Below are 27095 nucleotides of genomic sequence, written 5' to 3'. Positions count from 1 at the left end.
ACGGGGAAGCCTCAACTGTGGACAGAGGGAGCAGTGACCTAACCAGGACAAAACAAAGACCTAGGTGTTTGGCATCTAGGAAGGTCAGTAAATGTCACTGAACTCCAATTACAATAACATGCTGGGAACTAGACCTGAAAAAAATTTTTTTTACAGGAAAAGAATACGCAACCTAGTTCTTTTATGTCTAAATAACCAAGATGAGCCAAGTTAATCCTAATGTCAAAGGTAAAAATCTTGATTTTTCCAGTGATCAAGCTTGTGAGGTTCTTCCCACAGGAGGCAGAATGTTGAGGCCAATGAACTCAACATTAGCAGAAAGGAAACCTTTGCGTCTGCCTAAATAAATGATGCTCTGATATACTTCCTTTAATATTACCAAGCATAATCATTTATTACCTATAAGAGCAATACTTCAGACAGCATTCTCTAAAGAATAATAGCTCATGCTATTTTCAAGGCATTGCTTGGCATTGAGGAGGAAACACAGAAATATTCCTTGGAAACACCATTAGTGTGATGCTTAAAAGAATTAGGGGGACAAGATACACTCCTAAAGCAATGAAACAACGTATTAAAATATGACACAGCATATACGTGTTAAATGCACATTATAGACAACAATTAACAGACAAAAGGAAAGGAAGACATTACTGGAACAGGAAGGATCAGGGGAGATTTTATAAAAATTAGGACCTAAAGAATGGGAAGAATTTAGATAGAAACAAACAAACAAACATCAGGCAGGAGCACTCTAGGTAGGAAGAGGAAAGCTTAGAAAGGTATGGGAGAATTATTTTAAAAACTACTATGTTCAAAACAGGGAACCTGCCCTGACTGGTTTGGCTCAGTGGATAAAGCATCGGCCTGCGGATGGAAAGGTCCCAGGTTCAATTCCAGTCAAGGGCATGTACCTTGGTTGTGGGCATATCCCCAGTAGGGGGTATGCAGGAGGCAGCTGATGGATGTTTCTCTCTCATTGATGTTTCTGACTCTCTATCCCTCTCCCTTCCTCTCTGTAAAAAGTAAATACAATATTTAAAAAAACAAAAACAAAACAAAACAGGGAACCTGAGAGCTTACTACTACCACAGGGGCAAGAAGACCTCCCTCCACCCCTCCCATCACACACACAGAAAAGAATATTCTTGGGAAGTGGGAAGCATCTGACAAAGTGAATGGGAGTGGCTCCAGGGGAAGGAAAACCTTATTGACAAAATGTCAGTGCTGGTGGCTTAATCCTAGGAAAACAGCATGTAAAACACTGATCATCAGGGACTTACTAGTAGACCTGGACGAACCCCATTACTTCGTTAAAAAAAAAAATTGCGCTGAAACCGGTTTGGCTCAGTGGATAGAGTGTCGGCCTGCGGACTGAAAGGTCCCAGGTTCGATTCCGGTCAAGGGCATGTACCTGGGTTGAGGGCACATCCCCAGTAGGAGATGTTCAGGAGGCTGCTGATCGATGTTTCTCTCCCATCGATGTTTCTAACTCTCTATCTCTCTCCCTTCCTCTCTGTGTAAAATCAATAAAATATATTTTAAAAAAATTGCTTCTAAATAAAATCTAATTGTATGTCAGCTATAGTTCAATACAACTAAACATCCAGCACTTGTTCTCAGAAGTTTTCTTTAAACATGCACTGGAGTATAGTCTCTGAAATAACTGGCATTTCCATCTATTAGAATCTCAGATGAAAATTCTACCATAATTTTCATAAATGCAAAATCCTACCATAATTTTTATAAATATAAAATTATATTTGTGTATACATTTGTGTATGTATGTTTATGTATAACCTTCAGAGAATTAAAATAACTTGCCCAAGGTCACACTCAAGTCTGGGGCTCCAGAGCCCTGTGCTATATGTTATACGGAGTTCCCATCTAACCCTGTGGTATGCTTCACATAGATTCCCTAAGAAGTTTCTGTTTGCAGATACCAGACCTAGCCCTGATCTACTGAGTTAGGACCCACCCGGTATGAAGATTTTACAAACCTATTTGGTGATTTTGATGCAAATCCCTAGTTAAGATGCTTCTGTTGAAACTACAAAATAATAATAATAATAATAATAATAATAATAATAATAGGCTAAAGCCCAAGTATGTCACTAAAATGAGGCAAGGTAAGATGGAGAAATAGTAATCTTTGTACTTTGGTTACTTTCCTTCACTTCTCAACCTTCCTTTAATTAGGACTGTTTACACTGCCTGAAGGAGAACTTGGATTGTAATAGCAGGAATGTGGAAGAAAGACACAATTCATGTTCATTTTTGGTTTCCCAAAGAGCCTCTAAAGCAGTGGTTCTCAACCTTCTGGCCCTTTAAATATAGTTCCTCATGTTGTGACCCAACCATAAAATTATTTTCGTTGCTACTTCATAACTGTAATGTTGCTACTGTTATGAATCGTAATGGAAATATCTGATATGCAGGATGGTCTTAGGAGACCCCTGTGAAAGGGTCATTCGCCCGCCAAAGGGGTCGCGACCCATGGGTTGAGAACCGCTGCTCTAGAGGATCATAAGGAAAGGCCAGAGGGGAGCAAAGCACTGACTGGGAAAAGTCAGGCAGAGAAGAGAGGGACTGCTGCCTTTCCAGGTGTTCACACAGGGTGCAGGCAGGGCAGGAGTGAGACAGATGTCCAAACAGCTCCCACTCATGTGGAGCAGGAAGAAATAAAACACAGAGAGATGGTGGCAACATGCTGCCAACACTGGAGGAAAAGACGGTTAACTCTGCCTGGTGACATCTGAGAAGAGACTTGACGTTAGCCTTGGATTTGGCCATGATGGATGTGGTTTTCTATAGATGGAGAGTGTGAGAAAAAGGATTTGGGCATTGTCGTTAGGTAGTATGAGATTCGATGTAGACAGATTTATTAGGCTGAACAAAGGAGATTCAAGAGGAAATTACTGTTTCCTAGCACTTTTTAATTCAATGCTCTACCACATTGAGAGATACTAAGACAACATTATTTCAGTGATTATTGATTATCTCAGTCCTTATTAACTTAGCAGCCTCACAGCTTGTCAATGGTTAGCAGGTCACTTTCACCAGGAGGTCTTTAGCCAACATGTCTTCAGTGGCTCCTCATTTTTCCTCCGACACTCTCTTCTTCTCTCTCCCCTGGCCCACCTTCCCTTATCTGACATGCTTGAGCTGATAGGTTCACAGGCCTACTCTCCATTTCCAGAGACTTATGTCATTAACTTGAAAACACACACCTCTGTTGAAGTGTTCAGTGCATCATAACTGTGGAAGTATAGTGATAATGCTCCAATCTCTGTGGTCCCACCCAGCCGGGACTCATTAGTAACTAATGAGGAAAATTTTAGACCTGGTATAATAATTGATGAATCCTATATAATAAAAGGCTAATATGCAAATTGACTGAATGGCGGAACGGCCGGTCACTATGATGCACACTGACCACCAGGGGTCAGAAGCTCAGCACAAGAGCTGCTCCCTGGTGGGCAGTGAGCTCCCACAGGGATAGTGCCGCTCACTCAGAAGCTGGACTCATGGCTGGCGAGCGCAGTGGCAGTGGTGGGAGTGGGCCTAAGCCATCAGTCTGACATCCCCCAAGGGCTCCCAGACGGTGAGAGAGCTCAGGCTGGGCTGAGGGACCCCCCACTTGAGTGCATGAATTTCATGCACCGGGCCTCTAGTATATTATAAAAGTTAAAAGGGGCTTTAAAAATCATCTGATGTTCTATTATTATAAACTGTCAATATTGAGACCCAAAGATGTTAGATAATTTGTTCAAATCTGGAAGCTTCAAATAATCAGGAATGACACTTGGACTTAAATTTAAGTCCAGTCTTTCTCCAATACCTGCTAAGGAAGGGAAGGGAATGTGCAGCAGCCACACTTAGGTAAGACTTGCAGATTAGCACCACTCCTATCTACTCACTTTAGGGCCAATCCTCAATCTAAAATTGGTGCCTAATTTTGCCTAATTTACTTTTCCAAAGCAAATATTATTCCAAATCCCATACTGTTGAAAAACAAAAATTTTATCTTCTTTGAGTGCATAATTCCCCACATGAAGGAGCTTCAGAATTGGGTAGGCTCAAATTTAATGAGCAAGATTACAGTTAGCAATAAGGGCCTTATCTATTGTCACATTGAAAACTGTTGACAAAATAAGGGATATCCCCTTTCCATTTTAATGTACTACATAAGGAGCACAAATGTGCTAAATAAAGAATTAATGAAAATTGCAAATCTATTTTTAGAAAGCACAGCTATAGAGTCGGGATGCAAAAATAATAAATGACTTAAAAGAACTGATTTAAAAATTTGAATAAAACATCCTAAGTTATAGAAGAATATATTTAAAGGTAGAGAAACTTAAATACCATTAATACAAAAAGATGTAAGGAAAGAAAAGGAGTAAAGTGAAGATACTCTTTGCTTGATATCCCAGGCAATTTGGAACTGAGTCAAGAAAAGTCAGTGTTGGGAGTTAAGACTAGATTTTCAGAAAAATGCAGAGAAAGAAGAGGTAATTCCACAAAAGAGCATGTGAGTGATTGTGCCATTTAAGGACAAATGCACCTAAAAAACAACATGAACACTCTGAAAAAAGATTTGGTTAGATAAAGACTGAAGTAATAAATGATTAACAGCTATAATAAACAGAAAAGTGAAACAAACCTAAAAAAAGAATCTTTAAAGAAATTTAGAAGAATTTCTTCATGTTACTATGAACAAGACAATGTAGAATGTCACAGTTTAAAATGTTTCCAAACATGAATTTAAATACCAAAATTTCTAGTGTAAAAAAAAATAACATGATGATTGTGATTCATTATTTATTTATTTATTTATTTATTTATTTATTTATTTATTTATTTATTTATTTTAAAAAAGAGTTAACAGACCAGTCAGTGGCTACCAATTTCTCTAAATTCAGGAGTGGGGGTTGGTCCACTTAACCTGTCAAAGAATGTAAACAAAGAGAAATGGCTAACATATCATTTTTCTAATAGTTGATAGTTAAAGAATACTAATCCAACAAAACCCAACCTGAAATGCAGTTTTTTGTTGATACTGTATTTATTACTTCAATTTTAACACCTGGCTCGTCAATACTGCTCTGAGACCCTGACAAGAGTGGTCCCTATTCTGGGCCCCATATTGGGAGTGTCCAACTCAGGTCTTTGCATACGGCTATGCACCTACATAAAGGCAAGCATCTGAGAGACCAAGGGTTGTTCTCACCTGTAGCCTGTGGCTCCCCTTCTAGACCAGACTCCAAGGACCCTAAACTCTATAATTTTGTCCCAAAGTTCCATGAGCCCATTTCCAGTCCTGTCCTGTCCTGGCCTCTTCTTCAGATACCTCTCTTGGGAGGATGGTATGTGCCACCACTACTTGGCGATAGGCCTGAGGGAGGCCCAGGAGCAGCTGGATGCCATGTGTAACAGGAAGAGAGTGGTGGAAAAGTTTATGAGCACAACTAGAGGGTTTGCTTGTGTGCTAGGTCCCCCTATGGGGCAGGAAGAAGTCCTCAATAGACTGAGGCCATGGTCTCACCCTCAATGGCACTATGCTCCTTGCAGAACTCTGAGGAATCTAAGACTTTTTACATGTGAACCACGTCTTCCAGATCATTATAAAGATTTTTTTCAAGGTTGAATGATAGACCATATTTTATTTATTAGCTCTAGTCTCATAACTGAAATGTTTAGACATACGGCTTTTGGTCTTGCCCTGGGCTTGTAAATGTCTAGGGCAGGCCTGTTGCTTGTCCCCTCCTAGGCTATTTGAGATCCCTGGGAGCAGGGCCCAGCCCCTACCTCTCATACCTGACAGAATGCTTCTCACAGGAGTGGGGATTCAAATGGGATTGAGGAAGGAAAACGTGGGGACATGTAATCAGTAGGCGAGGTGAAACAAATATTTCAGGAGTTAGACGTTTCCCCAATCTGCCCCATATCTTTGACTTTTCCAGCACAGAAAGGAATAGTTAGGAACTTTACTCCAGGCTCTGAAGAGGTCGCCAGGCTGTCCTGCTGTGTTTAACAATCTTGCAGTCCGCGTTTCCTACACTGCCCGGGTTCCTGTGCAACTTCCCTTGGCAGGAGGTAAGACTCTCAAGGACAAGGCAGTGTGAGTTCCCCTTGGATGTTGTTTTTTTCCCGTCAAGGAAATCAACAGAGGCTCCAGGATTTTTAACTTCCTATTTTTGGACATTGCATATTTCAGAAAAAAATTTATTTGCTCCTTTAATTGAGGTTTTAGAGGACTGTTGATAATATCCTTTCAATGCACAGTTTTTAGACTTTACTAAGGAAAACTGACTTTTTTTCCAGTGGCTCCAGAATGACCCATGGAGTCATATTTTTTCTAGAAATTACAATCATTTTAATATAGGCATCATTATTTGTATAGAGCCACACTCAATTCTCATCATCTTGTAGGGAAGCTGTAATATGCCTATTTGATTATTTTGTCTGCATTATACAATTCCAAAAAAAGTGTGCTTCTTCATCTTGAATTCATCTTGGGAAACAAAGGTAGTGTTTATGTCTGTTACTAGTTATGGATCTCACCATATCTCAGTACATGGTGAACATGGGCTAGGGTTATTTATGCAGTAACAATTATTAGCAAATTATAACCAGAAAACCATTCACATTTTGTTGTTGTTGTCAGCTATAATCCTGCATTTTTGAAACTGAGACTTGTCTCTTATTATAGTTCTGGCTGATGGTCAGAGATGCTGTTTTTAAAATTCCTTTGCAAACAGTTGCTTACAACAAGGCTTGCTTAAGATGAGATATCATTCCTCTAAAGAGTTCATACAACTCAACAAAAAGAAAATAAGCAATCCAATCAAAAAATGGGCAAGGGACCTAAATAGAATCTCTTCAAAAGAGGACATTCAGAAAGCCAAGGGACACATGAAAACATGCTCAAAGTCACTAATCATCCGAGAGATGTAAATCAAAACGACAATGAAGTACCACCTCACACTTGTCAGAATGGCTGTCATCAACAAATCAACAAATGAAAAGTGCTGGAGAGGATGCAGAGAAAAAGGAACCCTCCTTCACTGCTGGTGGGAATGCAGACTGGTACAGCCACTGTGGAGAACAGTATGGCGTTTTCTCAAAAATTTAAAAATGGAACTGCCATTTGATCTAGTAGTACCACTTCTAGGAATATAACCCAAGAAAATAGAAACACCAATCAGAAAGGATATATGCACCCCTATGTTCATAGCAGCACAATTTACAATAGCTAAGACCTGGAAACAGCCTAAATTCCCATCAACAAATGAGTGGATTAGAAAACTATGATACGTCTACACAATGGAATACTATGCTGCTATAAAAAAGAAGGTATTCTTATCATTTGCATCAGCATGGATGGAACTGGAGAGCATTATGCTAAGTGAAATAAGCCAGGAAGTGAAAGAAAAACACCACATGACCTCAGTCATTTATGGATAATAAAGAACATTATAACCTGATGAACAAAAAGAGAGATACAATGGCAGAGAAGCATGGAACAGACTGTCAAATCACAGTGGGAAGGCTGGGGAGTGTTGCGGGGGGAGGTAAGAAATCAACGGAAGAACTTGGATGCATTCATATAAGCATAACCAATGGACACAAGATACTGGGGGGGGGGCGGCATGAAGGCATGTGCCAGGGGGTAGGGGAGGCCGGGGGAAGGTCAATGGGGGGAAAAAAGAGACATAGGTACTACTATCTGTAATACTTTAAACAATAAAATAAAATTAAAAAAAGAGTTCCAATTCAAAAATTTTACTTGAATCCCTGTTTGCCAACTATAGTTTTGGGCAAAATTTGTAAGCTCTGTGAGCCTCAGTTTCCATGTCTATAAATGAAGTAGCTGCACCCACTTTATAGAGTTACTGTAGGTGTTAGAGTTGTTATTCAATGTGCCTAGTGGGCGGTTGGTAAACAGTAGGTGTGTTCTCTTTCACCTTCTCCTCCCTGCTTCTCCCCATTAATATAGTCTCCAGCACAATAGACATTACTCAGAGTTTGATTTTAGCCCTAAAATTGGAAAATCAAACTTCAGTTACTGAAAGCCATTTCTTATTTCTGAATTGACCCCTTGCACCTGGGCACCTAGCATGACTATTCAGTACTAGGACTGACAGAGAAGTGGTTTTTCTTTTGGCATATCATTACTTATCGTTTTTCTTCTTTTTCTCAAAAAGAAGAAATGTTTCTTTTCTTTTCAACAGATGGGAACAGTAATTAGAGACAGTTATAATCCTGACCCTCAGTAGCCGTCAAATCCCACTGCTGGCAAAACTGGATGGAAGACGATCTGGATACTGCAACCAGCATGCACTTGCCCAAAGCAATCTCTCCTATCAGACACGATGCACCAGGTGTCTGCCCCAAGGTTCATCAGGCAGAACACAGGGAAACACTGACACTCTAATAGAGCTGTATTTGCTCTTATAATCCATTTTTTCAAATTAAAACATTTAGAGGCAATCCCCTCCCCACTCACACTATTTAAAATTTCGCCAGCAAAGAACTAAAATTGCACCACAATGGTCATTTCCTAAATCAGTCTTAACTACTAAATGGGAATGCCAAGTCTTTTGAAGGCTCATACTATTTCCATGAGTAAGATTGTACTGATATCAATGACACCACAATTTTCTGCCAAATAACCTTCCCATTATAAGTTCATCTGGAAAATGGCTTGCTGGAATGAATCTGATTTCTTTTGTGAAAATACCTCATCAGATTAACATGAAATGATAGGCATTGGCTAGATCTAATCTTAATTCCAAATTATTTAATTTTGTATGGACCAAAAATAAAATTTGAGAGTATAATGTTGTTTCTGGTTTTTATGTATAATGTCCTGGTTAACTTAGTTTTTAACCTTGTATTTAATACTAATTGAATAGAAGAGTAAGGACGATCTTTTGTATCTTTCCACTTCTATGTAAACTGTTGGGAGGGGGGACGGGAGGCTTTTATTCTATATCGTTTAGTCCATTTACTATTTTTAGAAAATTGAACCCCATCGTTTCTGTCTAATCCTCACCTTGAATGGCAAATTGTCTATATTGATCCCAAATAAAGGAGGCCTTGATCTTTCTGAGGCAACAAGGGGATGTATTTAAATTGGTCCACTTGAATGAAGGGCCATGATAAATAATATAACTCTATGTCCCTGGCTTTACCAGGTTCTCTGTTATTTTATTTTTTTAAATCCTTGCCCAAAGATATGTTTATTGGGTAAGGACTTGTTCATTGATTGTTAGAGAGAGAGAAACATTGATGTGGCAGAGAAACTTTGATCGATTGCCACTCCAATATACCCTGACCAGGGATCAAACCCACAACCTAGGTATGTGCCCTGACCAGGAATTGAACTTGCAACCTTTTGGTTTTTAGGATGATGCTCCAACCAACTGGACCACCCAGCCAGGGCTGCTGTTGACTCTTGAACAATGTGGGGTTGAAGACATCAATATCCACCCTGCCCCCATTCCATGATACGGCCTTTCATGATACAGGAACAGAGCAGGGAGCCCACAGCACATGCACCAGCAGTGAGTCAAGAGCAGGATCTGTCTTGTTGGGATGAGGGGCTTCCCTACCATCCCAGGGAGGAATAAAGAGATCTGCTCCTCAGGACCATGGGTAGTTCAAGTTTGGTAGGACCTCATTCTACCGTCAGAAAGTGGACAGTAACATCTGTGCAGGTGTTGACTGCAAAAATTGCCTATATTTGCTGCTGCCTGCCACACTCTGTATGCCCCCCCCCACACACACCTCTTACCTCTGTCTCCAATCTTGCTCTTAGTCATTTATTTCCTGGTGCAAAATAATGCCAGAAGTCAGGATTATCCTGACAGCCCTAAATTGACCTTAGCCATCCTCCCTGATAATGTGATATGTTCAGTGAGATTTAGCATGTGTGAATAAAGCATATGCAGGGGGGGGGGGGAAGATATACACATTTGACTCTCCAAAAACATAACTACTAATAGCCTACCGTGTACTGAACACTTTACCAATAACATATAGCCAATTAACATATATTTTATATGTTATATGTTTTAGATACTGTATTTTTACAATAAAGGAAGCTAGAGAAAAGAAGGCATTATTAAGAAAATCATAAGGAGAAGAAAATACAATTACAGTATTTATTGGGATAAAAATCCATGTGTAAGTTCAAACTCTGTTGTTCAAGGGACAACTACAATCTGAATTCCTTAACTGGCTAAATCTAAACAAGCCTAGGTTTTCCTCAAATTTCTTACTGCAGGTATTTCTGGGATGCTCCTTCAAAAATTCAAATCCACTCTTCCTATCCATCCTCATTGCTTCTTGGGGAATGTCCTGGAACATGGCTACTCTGCTTGGGTTCAGCCCTCCCAATCCTCATCTATCACCCAATAATAGACGATGGGAATGTTTTTCTGGACAAACCCTGTCCCTTATGGACAAGGGGAACCTTCCTCCCGGTTTCCTCCAGGGCAAATTTTCAGAACACCATGGACAGGTGTCACTGTAATTCCCAAAGAATGGGCGCCTCAGTCTTTAGGGAGACTACATAGGGGGCATCGACATTATAATCCGCATTGGAATTCATACACTGGCCTGAGGTGAACATATGTCCCCATTACCATCTGCTGTCATGTATACAGCGCTACAGGAAGAATAACATATACAACTGCTAAAAAGAAAGAATAAATTCAGAGATGGTAATAATCAGAATCCATATGTAGGAAAGAAAGAAGTTTCAGAATGAAACTTAGAATTGTACAGTCAACCCCTTACCTGCTGAGTTCTCTAGCATGAGTCACACTGAGATGTTTGAACTTGGGGGAGACCCATCCTCCCCTCTGAAAGAGAACTGGCAGAGGGTTCTGACTGTCATATCTACTTATGGTGTCCAGTTGACAAAATATGTTTAATTGCACTGCTTGTCTCCCTGTGATAAAAGGCATTTTGGCACAGGACTCTATAGAGAATTGGGTGCCAAATAGCCTTTGAAATGCATGACCACCAAGAAATGCAAATTCAACTCATTCTAAGCATAATCTACTCAACCATTTATTTGTCAATGGATCAGGCTTTACAAGACGAAACAAACACATACTGCAGCAGTTCAAGCATGTATGGTCCTTTTACATTCAAGGTTCTTATTTGACTTTTTAAAAATCAGAATCAAGAAATTATAGTCATGTGAACAAGTTAGATACTTTCTTCAGATGAACTAGTTTAATGCTTGTTTATCTTAGTTACTAGATACCTTTGTAAGATTAGGAACTGAAAGAATGGCATTGGAATAGTGAAATTTTCTGAGAGCATTAGGGAGGATTCTAACCTATTCAGTAAGTTACACCTAGAAGAGGGTAGACCTAGTACAGGATGGGAAAACCAAATGGGTCTGCCAGTTGTTTCTTTAAATAAAGTTTTATTGGAGCATAGCTATGCCATTCATTTACATGTTGTCTGTGGCTGTTTTGATGCCACAATAGTATAGTTAAATTGTTGCTACAGAAACTGTATGGACCTCAAAGCTTAAAATAATCAGCTTTTTACAGAGAAACTTGGCCAACTCAACTTTTCTTCTGAAAATATTTAAAAACTCTCTATTAAAGCAGGAGACAAATATGCATTTCTATGAAAAGAAGCTAAACTCTGAGATTTGATCATTTTACTAAATTCACTCAGCTAGAGTTAATATGAGGATATGCAAAGACTTCAGGAACAGAAGTACAGTGTTTGTGTATGTGCTCATGGGACAGTCAAATGTCTCACTGCAGTCTCTTGTGACACATTGCAGTTACCCCAAAGAATTGCTCTTGGTTTCAGCCATACTGAAAGTGGAAGCCATAAGGCCTGCTGCCCGCTAATCACATTACCAGGAAAAGAGAAAAAATATTTAAACGAATAAATGTTTTTCTCTAATCATTTTCCCCTTTAAGTGGATTGTTTGAGAGATATTAAAATAGCTGAAGCAGCCTGCAGAATCCAGCTTAAAAATCAAACAAACCCAGCATGCTCTAAGTTCAAAAGGTCTATTGCATATTCACTATCAATCTCTCTATACATATTTTATTTGACCCTCTATAAATATTGTCATTGCAAAGTGCTTTGGACAGGCTAATGCATTGTGATGTTTTGTTAATGGGAGCAGAGACAATAATGCAGAAGGCAGTCACAAGACCAAGAGGAGGAGGCAGATGGAGGAAGGGGCAGACTGAAGGCAGAGCCCAGGGTGGCTGAGAGAGGTGAGGCCGGGACACTGCGTGGAGCTGACTTCTTCATTAGCAGAACCTGGAGCCACGCCAGGGAATTCCAAGGGCCTAACCTCAACTTTAGGAGCTCATCAGTTTTCCTCCCTTCACCCCCTCTCCTCCCCCCTCCCCTCTGTCTCTCCCCCCTCCTCTCACTCCACCTCTCTCTGTAAGCTAAAAAAGAGAACACATCATGTTATTTTTTTCCACATTACAGTGCACTTCTTTCCATTAGAAAGTCAGTCTGCAGAAATGGCAGATCTCTTTTCGTTCTGGACAGTCACGGAGTAACTTTCCATTGAGCCATCTACTCTGCCGCTCTAGTAAGAGCTGTAGCCATAAAGCTCTCCAAATTTTCATGATTTTGTCCCTCCATAGTGTAGCAACTGTGGCTTTAGGGTATGGGTGTCTGTCTCCCTACTTCGTGTCACACCTAAACAGCCCCCTCCGTCTTCTGAGTAGAAGAAGGTGTCCTGTGGATTTCTCTGGTTTACTAAAGAGCAACACTGCCATTGCTAGAAACGGTTGTGTATTTTCTTTCTTTTCTAACTCCTCCCCCCCCCATCTCTCTCTCCCCCTCTCTCCTTCACTCTTTTTGTTGTTCGTTGTTGTTGTTGTTGTGTTTCCCACAGCAAAACCTGCCCCCCAGGATGGCCTAAGTCCACGTTGGCAGGCTCTGTTTGTGGTGCAGGTGTGCGGGAGCCCTCCTCCGTGTCGTCACCACAGCAACCCACAGCTCTAATCTGCTGAATATGAAAGAAAGAAACAGAAAGAGAAAAGCCATCCACCCCCTTCTGCTCCATCCATGAGTCCAAAGGAAGGATATGGGCTCCAGGCATTCCTGATAATCCCCAGCCATCGCCCAGGCAACAGTCACAGGGAGCTGGCGCTGGGCCCTGTGGCAAGAGAGCAGTCCCCTCCCAAGCCCCTACCTCCTCCTCGTCTCCACCCTGGGTCTCCTCATGGCCCCTCACAAACCGCATCCCTCTTCTGGCCCCCACCCGACATGGTCCAGCCAGTGGGCCACCGACTCACAGATTGGAACATCATGTATGTCACTACATTCTTCTTCCAATCGCCCTGAACACTCGTGTTTGTGTGTGTGTATGCATGCATGTATGTGTGTGCACATGTATTTGTGTGTGCACGTGTAGGAGATTTTCATCTCAACTCATCTTTCAAATGAGCTTTGTTTGTGTGCTAGACAGATCAAAACGGACAGAGGATTTTTCTTCTCAGAGCGAGGAGTTTGAAACAGCAGCCCCTTGCAACTTGCATGCATTCAGCTGACCCGGGGCTTGCAGAGCGTTTTCGGCCGGCTGCTCTCTAGCTCCGTATCCAGCAGTGAAAGCTCTCATTTGTCTCACCACCATCATGTTGATGCAGCTGGGTCTGACACTGCTTACCTCAGCAATTTTTTTTTTTTTGGTTGAAAGACAGAAGGCTTCCTTGTGATTCCAGCCTTTTCCTATCAAATGACACTCAGCCATGGTTTGGGTGACTTATTTACTGGCACCAGACCAGGAAAAACAAAAATGAACGTTCACAACTAATAAATCCTGGAGCTTAGATAGCTACAGCAGCAGTGGTGGAATTGCATCAAAATGTTCGGCCTGATACCACAGAGCTCCCTGGCAGGGTGGAACCTAATAAGTCAAGGGCAGGAGAGGGGGTGACACAAGACAGGAACAGAGAGAGGTTGTGCACTCTGGGTCTTAGACACACTCAGAAACTGGAACCACGGACAAGCCCCTCTGCGTGAGGATTCCAGGTGAGGGAAGGATACGCTGTTTTTGCGTCCATTGGAATGCGAGATGTCTACACTTGCCCCCCTTTTCCTCTTATTCTTTAAAACTAAGAGCCATCCTCACCATGAGGAAAATGGCCAGCCTGGACCGACGGGACAGCAAAGTCACAGCTTTCTCAGCTGTCCTGAGAGAAACTATTTTTATAGAGGACATAAGGTCAAGAATGTTTAGCAAACAACATGGTATGTCATCCACTCCTAGATAATTCTCCAGGGGCCTTGTTCCTCCCCGGCCCAGTGAAAGTGAGGGCATCTCCTTAAGCTACTGTGACAATGTTTCTATTTGTTTTGGACTTGATCTTCTGGACAGAAGCACACTTTTTTCATTAGCATAAATCCAGAAAAATCCAACCACAAAGCCATTGACTTTGGCTAAGGTTTCCTCATTTTCTCCCCCTATGACCACCTCTAATTCAATAAGTGACTCGACTTTCTGCGATGATTAACTCTGTTGATTCAGCTTTTGTAGGCTAATGGTGGAGGCTTTCCATCCAGGGTTCAATCTTTGGGTAAAAATATGAATAAAAACTGGGGAAAATTTTAACCATCACCCAGATGTTTAGTCTACATATTACTAAATATTTGACTACTTGGAAAGATAACTATGATGGATTTCACCCTTCCTTTTTAATTTTGGTTTTATTTTCATGACCCTCAGAGAAACAGGGTTGGAGGACACTTAGTTGATGACAAATTAAATGACATCCACCCAACAGTTCTGTTTGTTAGAATGCAGAAAAGGGGATACAACTTTTTGCTTCGTTTTGCTTTGTATTGTGATCCAACTGGGTTCTGATGCCATCTGACCACCTGGAAAATACCTACGGAAGTGGATAACATGATCTACTTGCTTTCCAAAGCACCTCATAAAAAAGCATCTTCTAAAATCCTGCTCCATGCAATTATTATCTTTGAAGGCTGCTCCATTGGCACTTTGAAAAAAAAAATGTCTGGACTAAAACCAGATAAAAGAAACATATAAAGGCTAGTTCTGCTATCTTAAAGTACTTAGAATTCTCACTGTCTACCAATGAAGTAGCTGTTTCAAATTCTTCCCCCAGTTCCCAGGAAAGCAATTGAATCTCTCTGTGACTGAATCTAGCTGTACTCCTCTCTCTTTCATGGAGACCCATCAATAGTCATTGTCTACCAGGAGAATTGAGGATTGTCTCAATGCAATTTTGAAATCCTTAAGAAAAAGGCATTATGTGTCAAATGTCAAATTCTGCTTAATTCCTACAATCCTTATTTTGATTCCTTTGTATCCATTGTTATACCAATATTTTGGAAGTACCGGATGCGTGCCAACCACTGTCTATGCCCTTTGGGATTCAAAGAGCTTGTATTCCAGAGGGAGAGACAGGGGCATAATAAATAATGGCCAACTTTCATTGAGTGCTTATTATGTGCCAGGTAGTACTTTAGACATTTTATATTTATTAACAAGTTCAAGCTTTAAAATGACTCTGTGAGGTGGGCAGCATTATTTGTCCCATTGTTGAGAAACCAAGGCATACAGAGGTGAAATTCCGTGCCTCGATCATGGGATGCCTTATTTGTACAGCAGGGTTTGGAAAAGAGATGAGTGCCTCATGTTTATTATAATCCACTGTGTTCAGTATCCTCAATATATAGTTAATAAGAAGCCTGCCAGATGGGAAGATGGAAGGAGAGCATATTAGGTGGGGGGATTTAGTAAGCCAAGATTGTGTCCTGACATCATCACAGCCTCTCAGAGTTTCTAAGAATGCTTGCTTAGGTGTTCGAAAATATATTGTGGTAAAAAAAAAGTTTTGAGGGTGTCTCTCAATGGTACCACTCATACATATTTTAACTTCGTTTCGGTAAAACATTTTAGATTGTTTGAAACGTAAATGTGTTAATATTTCTGAAGTGTTTAGGAGACTACATGGTATACGGTAGACTTACAGTAAATAGATCAAGTAAACACACTTAGTTGGAGGTTACATAACAATTAAAAATGAATGTTTAAAAGAGTGATAGTGTGGGTAGCACTAGGAAGGACTGAGAGAGAAAAACCACTCTGTATGAATCAGGAATTAGATGTAATACTGGTGACAAGAGAGTTTTCCCTTAAGTCAGTAAGAGCTTCATCAACAACATGGGATGACTGGGCTAGATTGGTGGTCCAAGGAACAATGAAAGGTTAAAGCATGACTGCAGACAATGAAAGAAGCTTGGTCAATTTTCTAAAAAAAAAAAAAAAAAAAAATCAAAATCCGTTTCTTCACTCAGAGATATTATGTCTTCATAATTTCTTCCTGGAGCTTCCAATCCATCATCAGAGTGAATCTACATTTTGAAACCATCAACCAATTCATGATAATTTTGGTCCTGAAAGTTCACAAGCTTAGAGACATCTTGGCACTGTCAAGCTGTTGAAACATAACTCAGTACCTCCGCTCTGCAGAGGTCACTAAGAACACCGCCCTGCCTGGAAGCCGTGGGTGCTATCAATCACTGATTTAAAACGCCATCTCTTGCAAAGGCTTGCTCAGCAGAGGGGCTGAGCACAGTCTTGATGAAGAGGAAAAAAAATGAATTCTAATTACTACCTTTGTTCTCCTGAAGTTAGTTTCAAGAAACACAGAAAGACTAGCTTGCATTTACTTACCTTTCCTTGCTCAGTATTTACAGAATGGTATTTATGCAACCTATTTATAGAATCACCGCAGGGTGTAGTATACTTCCCAAATCAGTGATTATCATTGAAAAGCGTATCCAACTTCCCAAGGCACAACATTTAAAAAAATTAAAAATAAAAATGCAACCTCTATGTGATATATTTATCATAGGACAAATTGGGGGGAAAGTACTTAATTGGAAAGATATCCAGTAAAACTGTAATGAAATGAAATGCCCTAGAGAGTTTATTTTATTTTTTTCTTTTATCCTCACTAATAGAAGCAACCATGTGTTCTGGGTTAAGATCATCACTTAGGGCAAATATTAAGTGACCCATCTTAGTTTTGTAAATATGACCTTTTTCTTTTTTGACTTGGAAAATAAGCCCTTCTTTCTGGTTTACAGACTGCTGGGAAGGAAACAGGCAAATTAGAATAAGGATGGAGACCCTGTAAACTCCCAGTCTCAGCTCCTTGTGGTTGAAATTATGAAAACAGATTTATGAAACAGACTAAGGGGGCCCTTACTCAGGACACTGAAATAAAGTTGCCTTAAGGAAGTAGTTCTCAACTGAGGCTGATTTTGTTCCCTAGGAGACATCTGGCAATGTCTAGGGACATTCTGATTATGGCAACTGGGGCAGTGTACTGGGATCTACAGGGTAGAGGCCAGGGGTGCTACTAAACATTCTACAATGTACAGGATAGTCACTAAAGTCAAAGAACTGTCTGGCCCCAAATGTCAAGGGTACGAGGTTGGAAATCCTGCCTTATTGGTAGGAAGACACAAAACCAATTCTATTGTAAGGAGAAAGGACAGTGCTGGCTTTGGCCCCTGGGTGGCATTCTCTGAGGCCAGTTTTTCCCCAGTGCTTTGTGGCTGATGAGTACTCTAAGCAGCAGCAGCACCTGGTGAATGAAAACAAATGGGGACTAAGGCTGTCACAGTTGTGTGTGAGGATGTAGATAAGCACAAACCAGAGGGATCAGTCTTCCTCTGTGCTACGCGCATAACCTTTGAAGAGAACTTTGAAACTGCACCATGAGCCCGACCAGAGGCATAGCTCAGGGATTGAGCATCAACCTATGAACTAGGAGGTCATGGTTCAATTCCCAGTCAGGGCATATGCCCAGGTTGTGGGCTCCATCCACAGTGTGAGGTGTATAGGAAGCAGCTGATCAGTGATTCCCTCTCATCATTGATATTTCCATTTCTCTATTCCTCCCTTCCTCTCTGAAATCAATACAAATATATATATATATATATTTAAAAAAAAAAAGAAACTGCACAATGAGACTCAAACTTTCTGCATTGTAATTGCCTCATTCTTGGGTGGCAGAACCGGTCATTATGAATTTTAGCCAGTTGCTGGAGACTCTCCTTCACTGAAGGTAATGCTAGAAAGTGGGGCTCATCCAATATAAAACAGAAATCAAAATTCTGCACAAGAACCTTAAAGGAGCCACTTTGCTTCAGGCACTGCCCATGAAGCCACTTCTGTGTAGCAACCAGTTCTCCTCTATTGCACTGAGCTCACTAGAGAAGCTTGAATCAACCAAGAATCTCTTGCTCCCTCTCTCCTACTCTCTGATACCCCATACCTACCACCCACCTCTATGAACGTAAAGAAGGGAAAAGGTGAGATCTATTATCTGCATGCCTGTGCGGACCCATATACAGAACATGGGACATGTTATATTTTCCCAGCATTATAGTCCCGGACAATCCCACTGGATGTGAGTTATCCTCTATCTTCGCAGGGACAAAACACAGAATACAAGCTTTTAAGAAATTAGAGCCCAAAGTGACTCTAGAGAACGCTTAGCCAGCCATTGTTCCCCAGGATGGGATGTTTATCTCTGATGTGTCAAAAGATTTTAGGTGGCACATGGACATGACTTGAAATAACATTATATCCATAGTAAGATAGGTGACACATCTCAATTCTGTTTCAATTCTTATAATTGTGTCTCATCATACCGAGTGGTAATAGAGAAGTTAAAAGCAACATATCTCGGGTCTAATTTGAATTCTGACTCTACAACTTATTAACTGATTCTGTGGCCTGATTTTCCCCAAAGAAAAGTGGGAGACTTATGGAGAATTCTTAGAGAGATTTTTCAACTTAGAAGCTTGCCCTTCATGCTTCTCTATTACATGGCTATACTGACCAAATAAACCCTGTGAGGGCAGAGGGTCACCATCTTGTCCTCCACTGTGTGTCTTAGTCTAGGCACACCCAGCAGTGCTGACATCACAGACAGTCAATACATATTTGCCATATCTATACTGATAAAAGGGTAATACGCTAATTAGACCGGACATTTTCGGACATCCTCTGGACATCCTTCCAGACAAAGCAACAGTGGCGGGGGGCCAATGCAGAGGTGGTTAGGGGCGATCAGGCTGGCAGGGGAGAGCAGTTAGGGGTCAATCAGGCTGGCAGGGGAGAGCAGTTAGGGGGCGATCAGGCTGGCAGGGGAGAGCAGTTAGGGGTCAATCAGGCTGGCAGGGAAGGACAGTTAGGGGACAATCAGGCCAGCAGAAAAGCAGTTAGGGGGCGATCAGCCTGGCAGGCAGAGGCAGTTAGGGGTGATCATGGAAGGCAGGCAGGTGAGCGGTTAGGAGCCAGCGGTTCCAGATTGCTAGAGGGATATCCGACTGCCGGTTTAGGCCCGATTCCTGAGGGATCAGGCCTAAACCGGCAGTCAGACATCCCCTGAGGGGTCCCGGATTGGAGAGGGTGCAGGCTGGGCTGAAGTACACCTCCCATGCATGAATTTCATGCACCAGGCCTCTAGTAAATAATAAAAGAATCACATGAATATTTGACTAATAATTTTTTTTCATTTTAATGATGGTTTTTACAGTATATAGATTTGCCCTCTCCCCCCCACCCCCCAGGCTTAATGTTAAGTCATAGGGCATTCTCAGATATTTTCCCACTAAATTTTTGCTTTTTATAAGATTTGTTGAGGAATGACTAACATAACATAAACTGCACATGTTTAAAGTGTACAATTTGATCAGATTTGACATATGTGTATACCTATGAGATCATCACCACAATCACGATTATGTATCCATAATTCCAAACGTTTTCTTGTTCCCCTTTGTAATCTGTCCCTTACCTCTCACTTCCCCTCCATAAGAACCACTCATCCACTCTCTCGTTTGCATTTTAAAGTTTTATACAAATTTAATAGAAAAGTATGTATTTTTTAAATCTGGCTTCATTCATTCATCATAATTATTTAAAGATTTATTTGTATTGTTGTGCATATCAGTAGTTCATTCCTATTTTTTACTGAGCAACAATTCATTGTACAGATATACCATAATTCATTTAACCATATTTACCTTTGAGTTTTCCTAATTTAGGGATGATACTAAGTAAGTAATTAAAAGTATGACTATTCAAGCACATGTCTTTGTATGGCTGTATGCTTTCTTTCCTCTTAGGTGAACACTTGGTATAATAAGGGATAGCTAATAGGACAGATGTATGTTTAGCTTCTTACAAACCACAAAAATATTAACGCAGCTATCCCACTTTCATTCCCAACGAGTGTTTGAGAGTTCCAGTTGCTCTACATTCTTGATAGCACTTGACATGGTCACACATTTTAATTTAAGACATTCTAATAAGCATGTAATGGTAACTCATTTTGGTTTTAACTTGAATTTCCATAATGACTAAGAATATTGAACATCTTTTCATCTGTGTATCCTCTCTGATAAAGTGCCTCTTCAAATCTCTTTGCTATTCTCCCAGCCTGTGTTGTTTGTTTTTTAATTATCTTAATGCGTTTCTGAAGAGAAGAAGATTTAACCTTAATAAAGTCCAGTTTATTACATTTTTCTTTTATGAATCATAACTTTGGTGTCATTTCTAAGACATCTTTGCCAAACTTGTCATAGAGATTTTCTCCTATGTTTTATGTTTAAAATACAGGTATATGCTCTATTTAATTTTTTATATATGGTGTGAGATGTGAATCAAAGTCCTTTTGTTTTGGCTTATGGATATCCAACTGTTCTGGCATCTTTTGTTGAAAAAATTATATCTTTTCCCCACTATGTAGCCTTCACATATTTGTAATAAATAAATAAATAATCCTTCAGTTGTGCCTATGTGATTGCCTTTTTATTTATTTTTTTATTTTTTACAGAGCGGAATAGAGAGTTAGAAACATTGATCAGCTGCCTCCTGCATACCCCGCACTGGGGATGTGCTGGCAACCAAGGTGCACGCCCTTGACCGGAATGGAATCAGGGACCCTTCAGTCTGCAGGCCGATGCTTCTATCCACTGAGCCAAATCAATTAAGGGCGTGATTGCCTTTTTAAACTCTATTCTATTTGTCAATCTTGATTCAAATATTGCACTGTCTTTATTAGTATAACTTCACACTATGTCTTAAAAGTACGCAGTATAAATACTAGTACACTTTGTTATTTTAAAAAGCCTGGGCCTTTGTATTTGCATATGAATTCAGAATGAGGTTATCAATTTCCAAAAACAAAAACAAAACACCAGCTATGGTATTGATTGGGATTGTGTAGAACCTATAGATCAATTTGAAGATCTATAGGTGGAGTATCTATGAGGGAACTGACTTTCCCAGGGTCATGTGTAAAGTGGAAATCACTACAACCCTTCCCCCATATGGTTATAGTATGGACTATATGAGAAAATTTGTCTAGAGCACTTAGAACAACGTGTGGCATAAAGAATCCTATCACTCACCTTCTGTAAGCCTTCGAAGGCAACTGCCACTGACTGAGAGCCATGCCCCCAAATCTTAACATTTCATATAACATGCATTATCCCCTTGATAATATTTTCCTATCCGGACTCAGTATCACATTGAACCCTGCCTCCTGTTCATGCCGATATACCATCTATCCCCCCAAATATAACATGCTACTCTCGGTCTTAGTTTCTTTTTTACATTTTCTCTCTGCTTCTTAGAGAGAGTGCTTTTCTCCTTCTTGAAATTCAACTCACTGTCCCAGATGTATATCAAATATCACCTCCCCTTTGAAATTGCTGGAAGGCACGCTAGTCAGAGTTTACTCTTTCTCTGAGCTACAATAGCATATACATTGCATTATAATTAGGTATTTGCATTTCTGTCACCTCCCTGTATACATTTCCCAGGAGAGAGTGTGAATATTTTTATACTAGAACCCAATATTATTTATTTTCACAGTCTGTGCCTAACACACAGGACATAGTACATATGTACTATGTATATACATAATGAACATACACTGAATAATACATAAAATCGTATTCCATCTATAGTAGCATTGAAAGCTATCTTTGAAAAGCATTCATACTTGCTATGAATTTTTAAAATAAAATAAATAATATTTCTATTTTCATCACGTGCAGAGTTTTGGTTTTGTTTTCGCCATTAAAGTTTGAGCTTGAGGGGTAGTACGTTGAGACATTAAAAAGTCCTATTTTTTGCCCAGTAGAAAAACAAAAAGACAGAACTGTGAAAGCGCCTGGCACAAAGCTAAAAGGGAATCCCCCTCTTTCTGCTCTCTTGGCTCCAGCAAACGCAGGGGTATAGACAGGAGGCAGTTCAGCAACAACTCGCCCTAAGGCATTGCCAAAGAAGCCCTTAACAAGAGAATGGACTCCTTGTTACAGCAAGGTTAAGGGATGTGAGTGAAACTGAAAGGAGGCACTCAAATAATTCCCTGTGCAACCTCAAAGGGCCACCACAATCCCCCTGTGTTTAAGAGGACCCCCACATCCAGGAAAAAAAAGAATCCAGCTTGTGGAAACAACCCCTAGCCAAAGGCCTGAGTCTCCCCATGGGAGGGCCGAGCAGGAAATGCCTCTTTGCCTCGCAGTGGAGTTCAACACTTCAGGTTCCCAGAGATACGTGTTTGTGGTTTACAGAAAGGTGGGGAAATTCTACTTGAGACGCACACCTTCAATAATTAGCTTTCCCAAAGCCAATTTTTGCAATCAGACCATATGTTTACAGTCAAGTATATGGCTTATATACTTGACAAGAGAAATTTTCCATAATTCGGGTCTAGAAAAATTATCCTTAATCCAGATGTGAGAGAAAATAAATTGAGAACATAAAATATTTTTAAGTCTAGTCCCATGATAGGCCAAACCTAATATTATGGTGAGCCAGGGCCCCTCTTTGGAGCAAAGTACTTTCCTGCACGAAGTAAGTAACTTCTTCCGAAGCATGAAATGTTACTCTCCAGAGGGCATTTTAGTTGCCTGGAGTTTCTGTGCTGTTGATATTGTTTAGGAAGTTTGAGCTGAATCTTGTTTCTTTTTCCATCTCTCAGGCTCTAGTCTAATACTTGACCAATGCTTGTGTGTTGTTGTTGTTTTTTTAATAACACATCCTATTCAATTGGATTCTTCACAACTTATGCAAAATATCTCACTGAAATAAAGAAACAAACAAACAAAAGGTACTGTTTTAAAAGACAGTCAAAAGTTGGGATAAAAACACCCAAACTTTAAGGGATATATTGAAAACAGAAATCATTCCAACTGTTTTAACACTTAGAACGTTTGGGGTTCCTTCTACCTGCTGTGTCTCATGGGAGAGAGAAAAAGGGGACCGATGCCTGGAGAGTGACGAACATTCCTCAGCCCCCAAATAAAGCTTTATCCACTCACTGGCTGATGCTGTTTTGGCGAAGGATATACAGAGTGAATTGAGAGTTTGCAACTAGAAACTTCATATGTATGTGATAAATAAATCATGAAACCATTGATTTATGTCAAATTAAAATACAGATTTTTATTTAGTTGTATGCGAATGGAATGGAAAGAAATTATAAAGATGAGCATATAGATGTTTCATTAGGATCCTCAAATATATGTAACATGGTAAACCTAAGAAAAAAGCATTGTTTTTTTCACAATAATAGAAATTATTTGAATGAATATGTTTCATATTTTTTAAAGTTTTCAGGAAGTTTAGATTCAAATTTAAAGAGTATAGGGCCGCCCCCGCGAGCATTGGTGGTTCAGTGGTGAAGAGTATCCAAATCTGAGGTTTCTCCAAGGCACATGTTTCACATTAGTTTACTGAAATTGTTTTCATTTTTCTGTCTGTTCCATCTGTCAGTTATTAGAAAATGTGTCAAACTTGAACAAAAATTACAAATCTAATAACCACTTTGTATAATTTTGTTTTATATGTTTGGAGGTTACATTATCAGATGCATATAAGTTCAGAATTATTATATTTTCCTAATAAATTAACAACACCTGACTTGCACAAAGAACTTAGTATGTGATACACATAATCTAGGAATATTATGTAATTAACTACTTTTAGTTCTTATAATAACTAAGAAGGTGATATTGTTATCTCCATTGTTTAGGAAAGATTTTAAGTTTGGAAAGCTTAAATAACTTACTCAGTACATGGTCATGCCAAGATCTACACTTAGATAGATATATGGCTCCTCTAACTGCTTTTAACCAATATAATGAACTATCTTTCCATATTTTGGCTCTCGTCATCACTAAGAATGATTTTTACCAGGGTTTATATTGTTTATTACTGCTACTAGAGGCCTGATGCAGGAAATTCATGCAAGAGTAGCCTTTCTTCCCCTAGCTGCTGGCACTGGCTTCCCTCTGGCACCCAGGACCCAGGCTTCACTCTAGCACCTGGGGCCCGGGCTTCCCTTGCAGCCCTGGCTTTGCCCTGAAGGTCGTCTGGAAGGATGTCTGGTCTAATGAGCATATTATGATTTTATTATTATAGACAGTCATATAAAAGAAGTCCAGAATTTGGCAACTTATGGCTGGTAAGGGAATTATATAGGCATCCACTACCAGATTTATTTTATTTTTCTGTTCTACAGCTTGCAACCTCAAGGAAAACTTATGGTCTAGGAGAGCTGCTGAACTCCATTAAACACAAATACATTGCAACTCCGAAGAGAAAGAGAGGCAGAAGTGTGAAAAATGCTTATCTATCTACAACTGTGCTCTCTAATATAGTAACCACCAGCTATATGAGCATTTGAAATGTGTCCAGTATGAACTGAGATGTGCTGAAAATGTAAAATACACATCAGAATTCGAAGACTTCATACCAAAAAAAGCATGAAAATTATCTCATTAATAACTTGTTTTACTGATTTTGTGCTGAAATGATAATAGTTTGGATATATTGGGTTAAGTAATGTATATTATTAAAATTACTTTACCTGCATCTTCTTACTTTTTAAAGGGAGCTAGTAGAAAAATTTAAATTATATACCTGGCTCTCATTTTGGCTTCCCTTCTATTTCTACTGAATGCGATGATTGAAAGAGTTCCCTTGGGATTCCCCACCAACAATTTCTGCTTCTACTTTACTGACAAGAAGTTGGCCCCTGCATATCCAGGAAGGGAGACTGCAGAATACCGTCTATGTTAGCCAACTGCCACTTGCACTTATTACTAAGGGAGCACTGGAGAACAGACACGTGGGAGACAACCGGCAGCCTCTCCCCCCTTTAAGAAACCGCCTCCTTTTTGGGAAAACACCTTGTTTCCAGGGTGGCTGTCCCATTGAGCATCCCCACACACTCACAGCACTTGCTACTGCCAGGGTTTGATTTTAGGCATTCTAACAGGTATGTAGTGGTATCTCATCACGGATTGAAGTTTCATTGCCCCAAGGACTAATGGTGTCGAGCATCTTTTGTATGCTTACTTGACATCTGTATTATTTCTTTGGTAAAGTGACTTTTCAAATCTTTGCTCATTTAGAAAATGTTTTTCTTATTATTTAGTTGTAATCTTTCCTTATATGTTTTGGATATAGGTCTTTTTTAAGATAAGAGATTGGCATATTTTATCTCCTACTCTGGGACATCTCTATTTTCTTAACAGAATAGTTTGTGGAGGTTTGTATTTCTGATAAAGTTTAACATATCAATAATTTTAGCTAATAGTTTGTGCTGTTTTATCCTTTCTGAGATATCTTTGCCTAATCCCAAAGCTATTTACTCTTTTAAAAATATACCTAAAAATAATTTTAGTAGTTATAGTTAGGTCTTTTTAGTTAATTTTTATATGATGTGAGGTAAGAAATTACAGACCATTGGTTTACCTCATCTCCTTGAGACTAAAACCTTATGGAAGATTTCTTTCATGCCCAAATGGCGCCTAGAGAGAAAGGAAAAGAAGACATTGGGGGAGGGGGGGGGCAACTAAACAACTAAATATTTACCTCAAAGGCTGATTTGAATGGGAAAAGTCTTAATCAAAACTTAAAATCAAAAGTGACTAATTACTTGATTGGGAAAATTTAAACTTCTTTCCATAACTAGGTAGATATATGAGCTTATAAACAAGCTATAATTACAGAAAATGAAATTATTTCTCTCTATATCTGTTATAGAGCATAGATTTTTAAACCAGCTACAATTAAATCAATATGTAAACAACAACAGTATCTGTTTATAAGACCAGTATTGCACATTTTTAAATTAGAATTGAAAAAGGAACTGCTACGTTTCTTATTAAAATTAAAAATAATATCAAATCCCAAACTCTTTAGTTAGACTTCCCCTGATGAGGGGGAAAGGTGAACCACAAACAGCGAGGGTTGATCTGTCTCTCCAGCCCCTGTTACCACGATCACATTGGCCACCAGTGGGATAAACTCTCCCTTAAACACTGGACAGAGGACCATTCCTTTAAATGTGATTAGATTCTCTAACACAAGGCTGTGACATTCAGTGCAACTTTATTAAAGGCTTGAAGATAGCACACGGAAATTAATAAAGGCAACCTGGGCTACCTAATCGGGCTGGTTTGTGGAGCCGGCTTTCCACCCACGGCCTCTTTCTTGTTGGACTCTTTCTGTGACAGATATCCTTTTCCAAGCCCCCAAGTGAGAACGCCTTCTTGGGTAGGCAGACTCTTCAGAGTGGCGTACAAGCAAATATGGCTCAGCTATCTCCTCCCATTTACATAGATTTTGCCCCTCATGTCTAGTTCTGGTGAGAGGGCCCTTCCCCTCCGCCAGTTGCTGAGCCTGAGAGAGACCTCACTTTTTAGGAAACTGAAGCCATCTCAACCAAGGAATGTTCCTCCCGATAACCATATATTAATAAAGCAGCTCACACATTCCTTCCTCAAGAAGGAATTGTGTCTTCGCGCTAATTACGGACTAAACATTGCTTGGGGAATAAAACGGTTTGCCAGACCCCGTTCTTGTGCTCGAGGAATTTACAGCCTAATTAGGGTTATGAGGTACATAAGCAAAATAAACCAGTAATCCAAAGGAAGCAGTATATTATTTCATAGCCCTTCAGGAAAGGTAGAGATCACTGTGGGAGAGAGTCGGGCTCACATCAGACCGT

This window comes from Myotis daubentonii, chromosome 11 (assembly GCF_963259705.1).
Source record: "Myotis daubentonii chromosome 11, mMyoDau2.1, whole genome shotgun sequence".
Lineage (NCBI taxonomy): Eukaryota > Metazoa > Chordata > Mammalia > Chiroptera > Vespertilionidae > Myotis > Myotis daubentonii.
The sequence above is the reverse complement of the archived record's forward strand: the minus strand, read 5'-3'. Positions refer to the sequence as shown.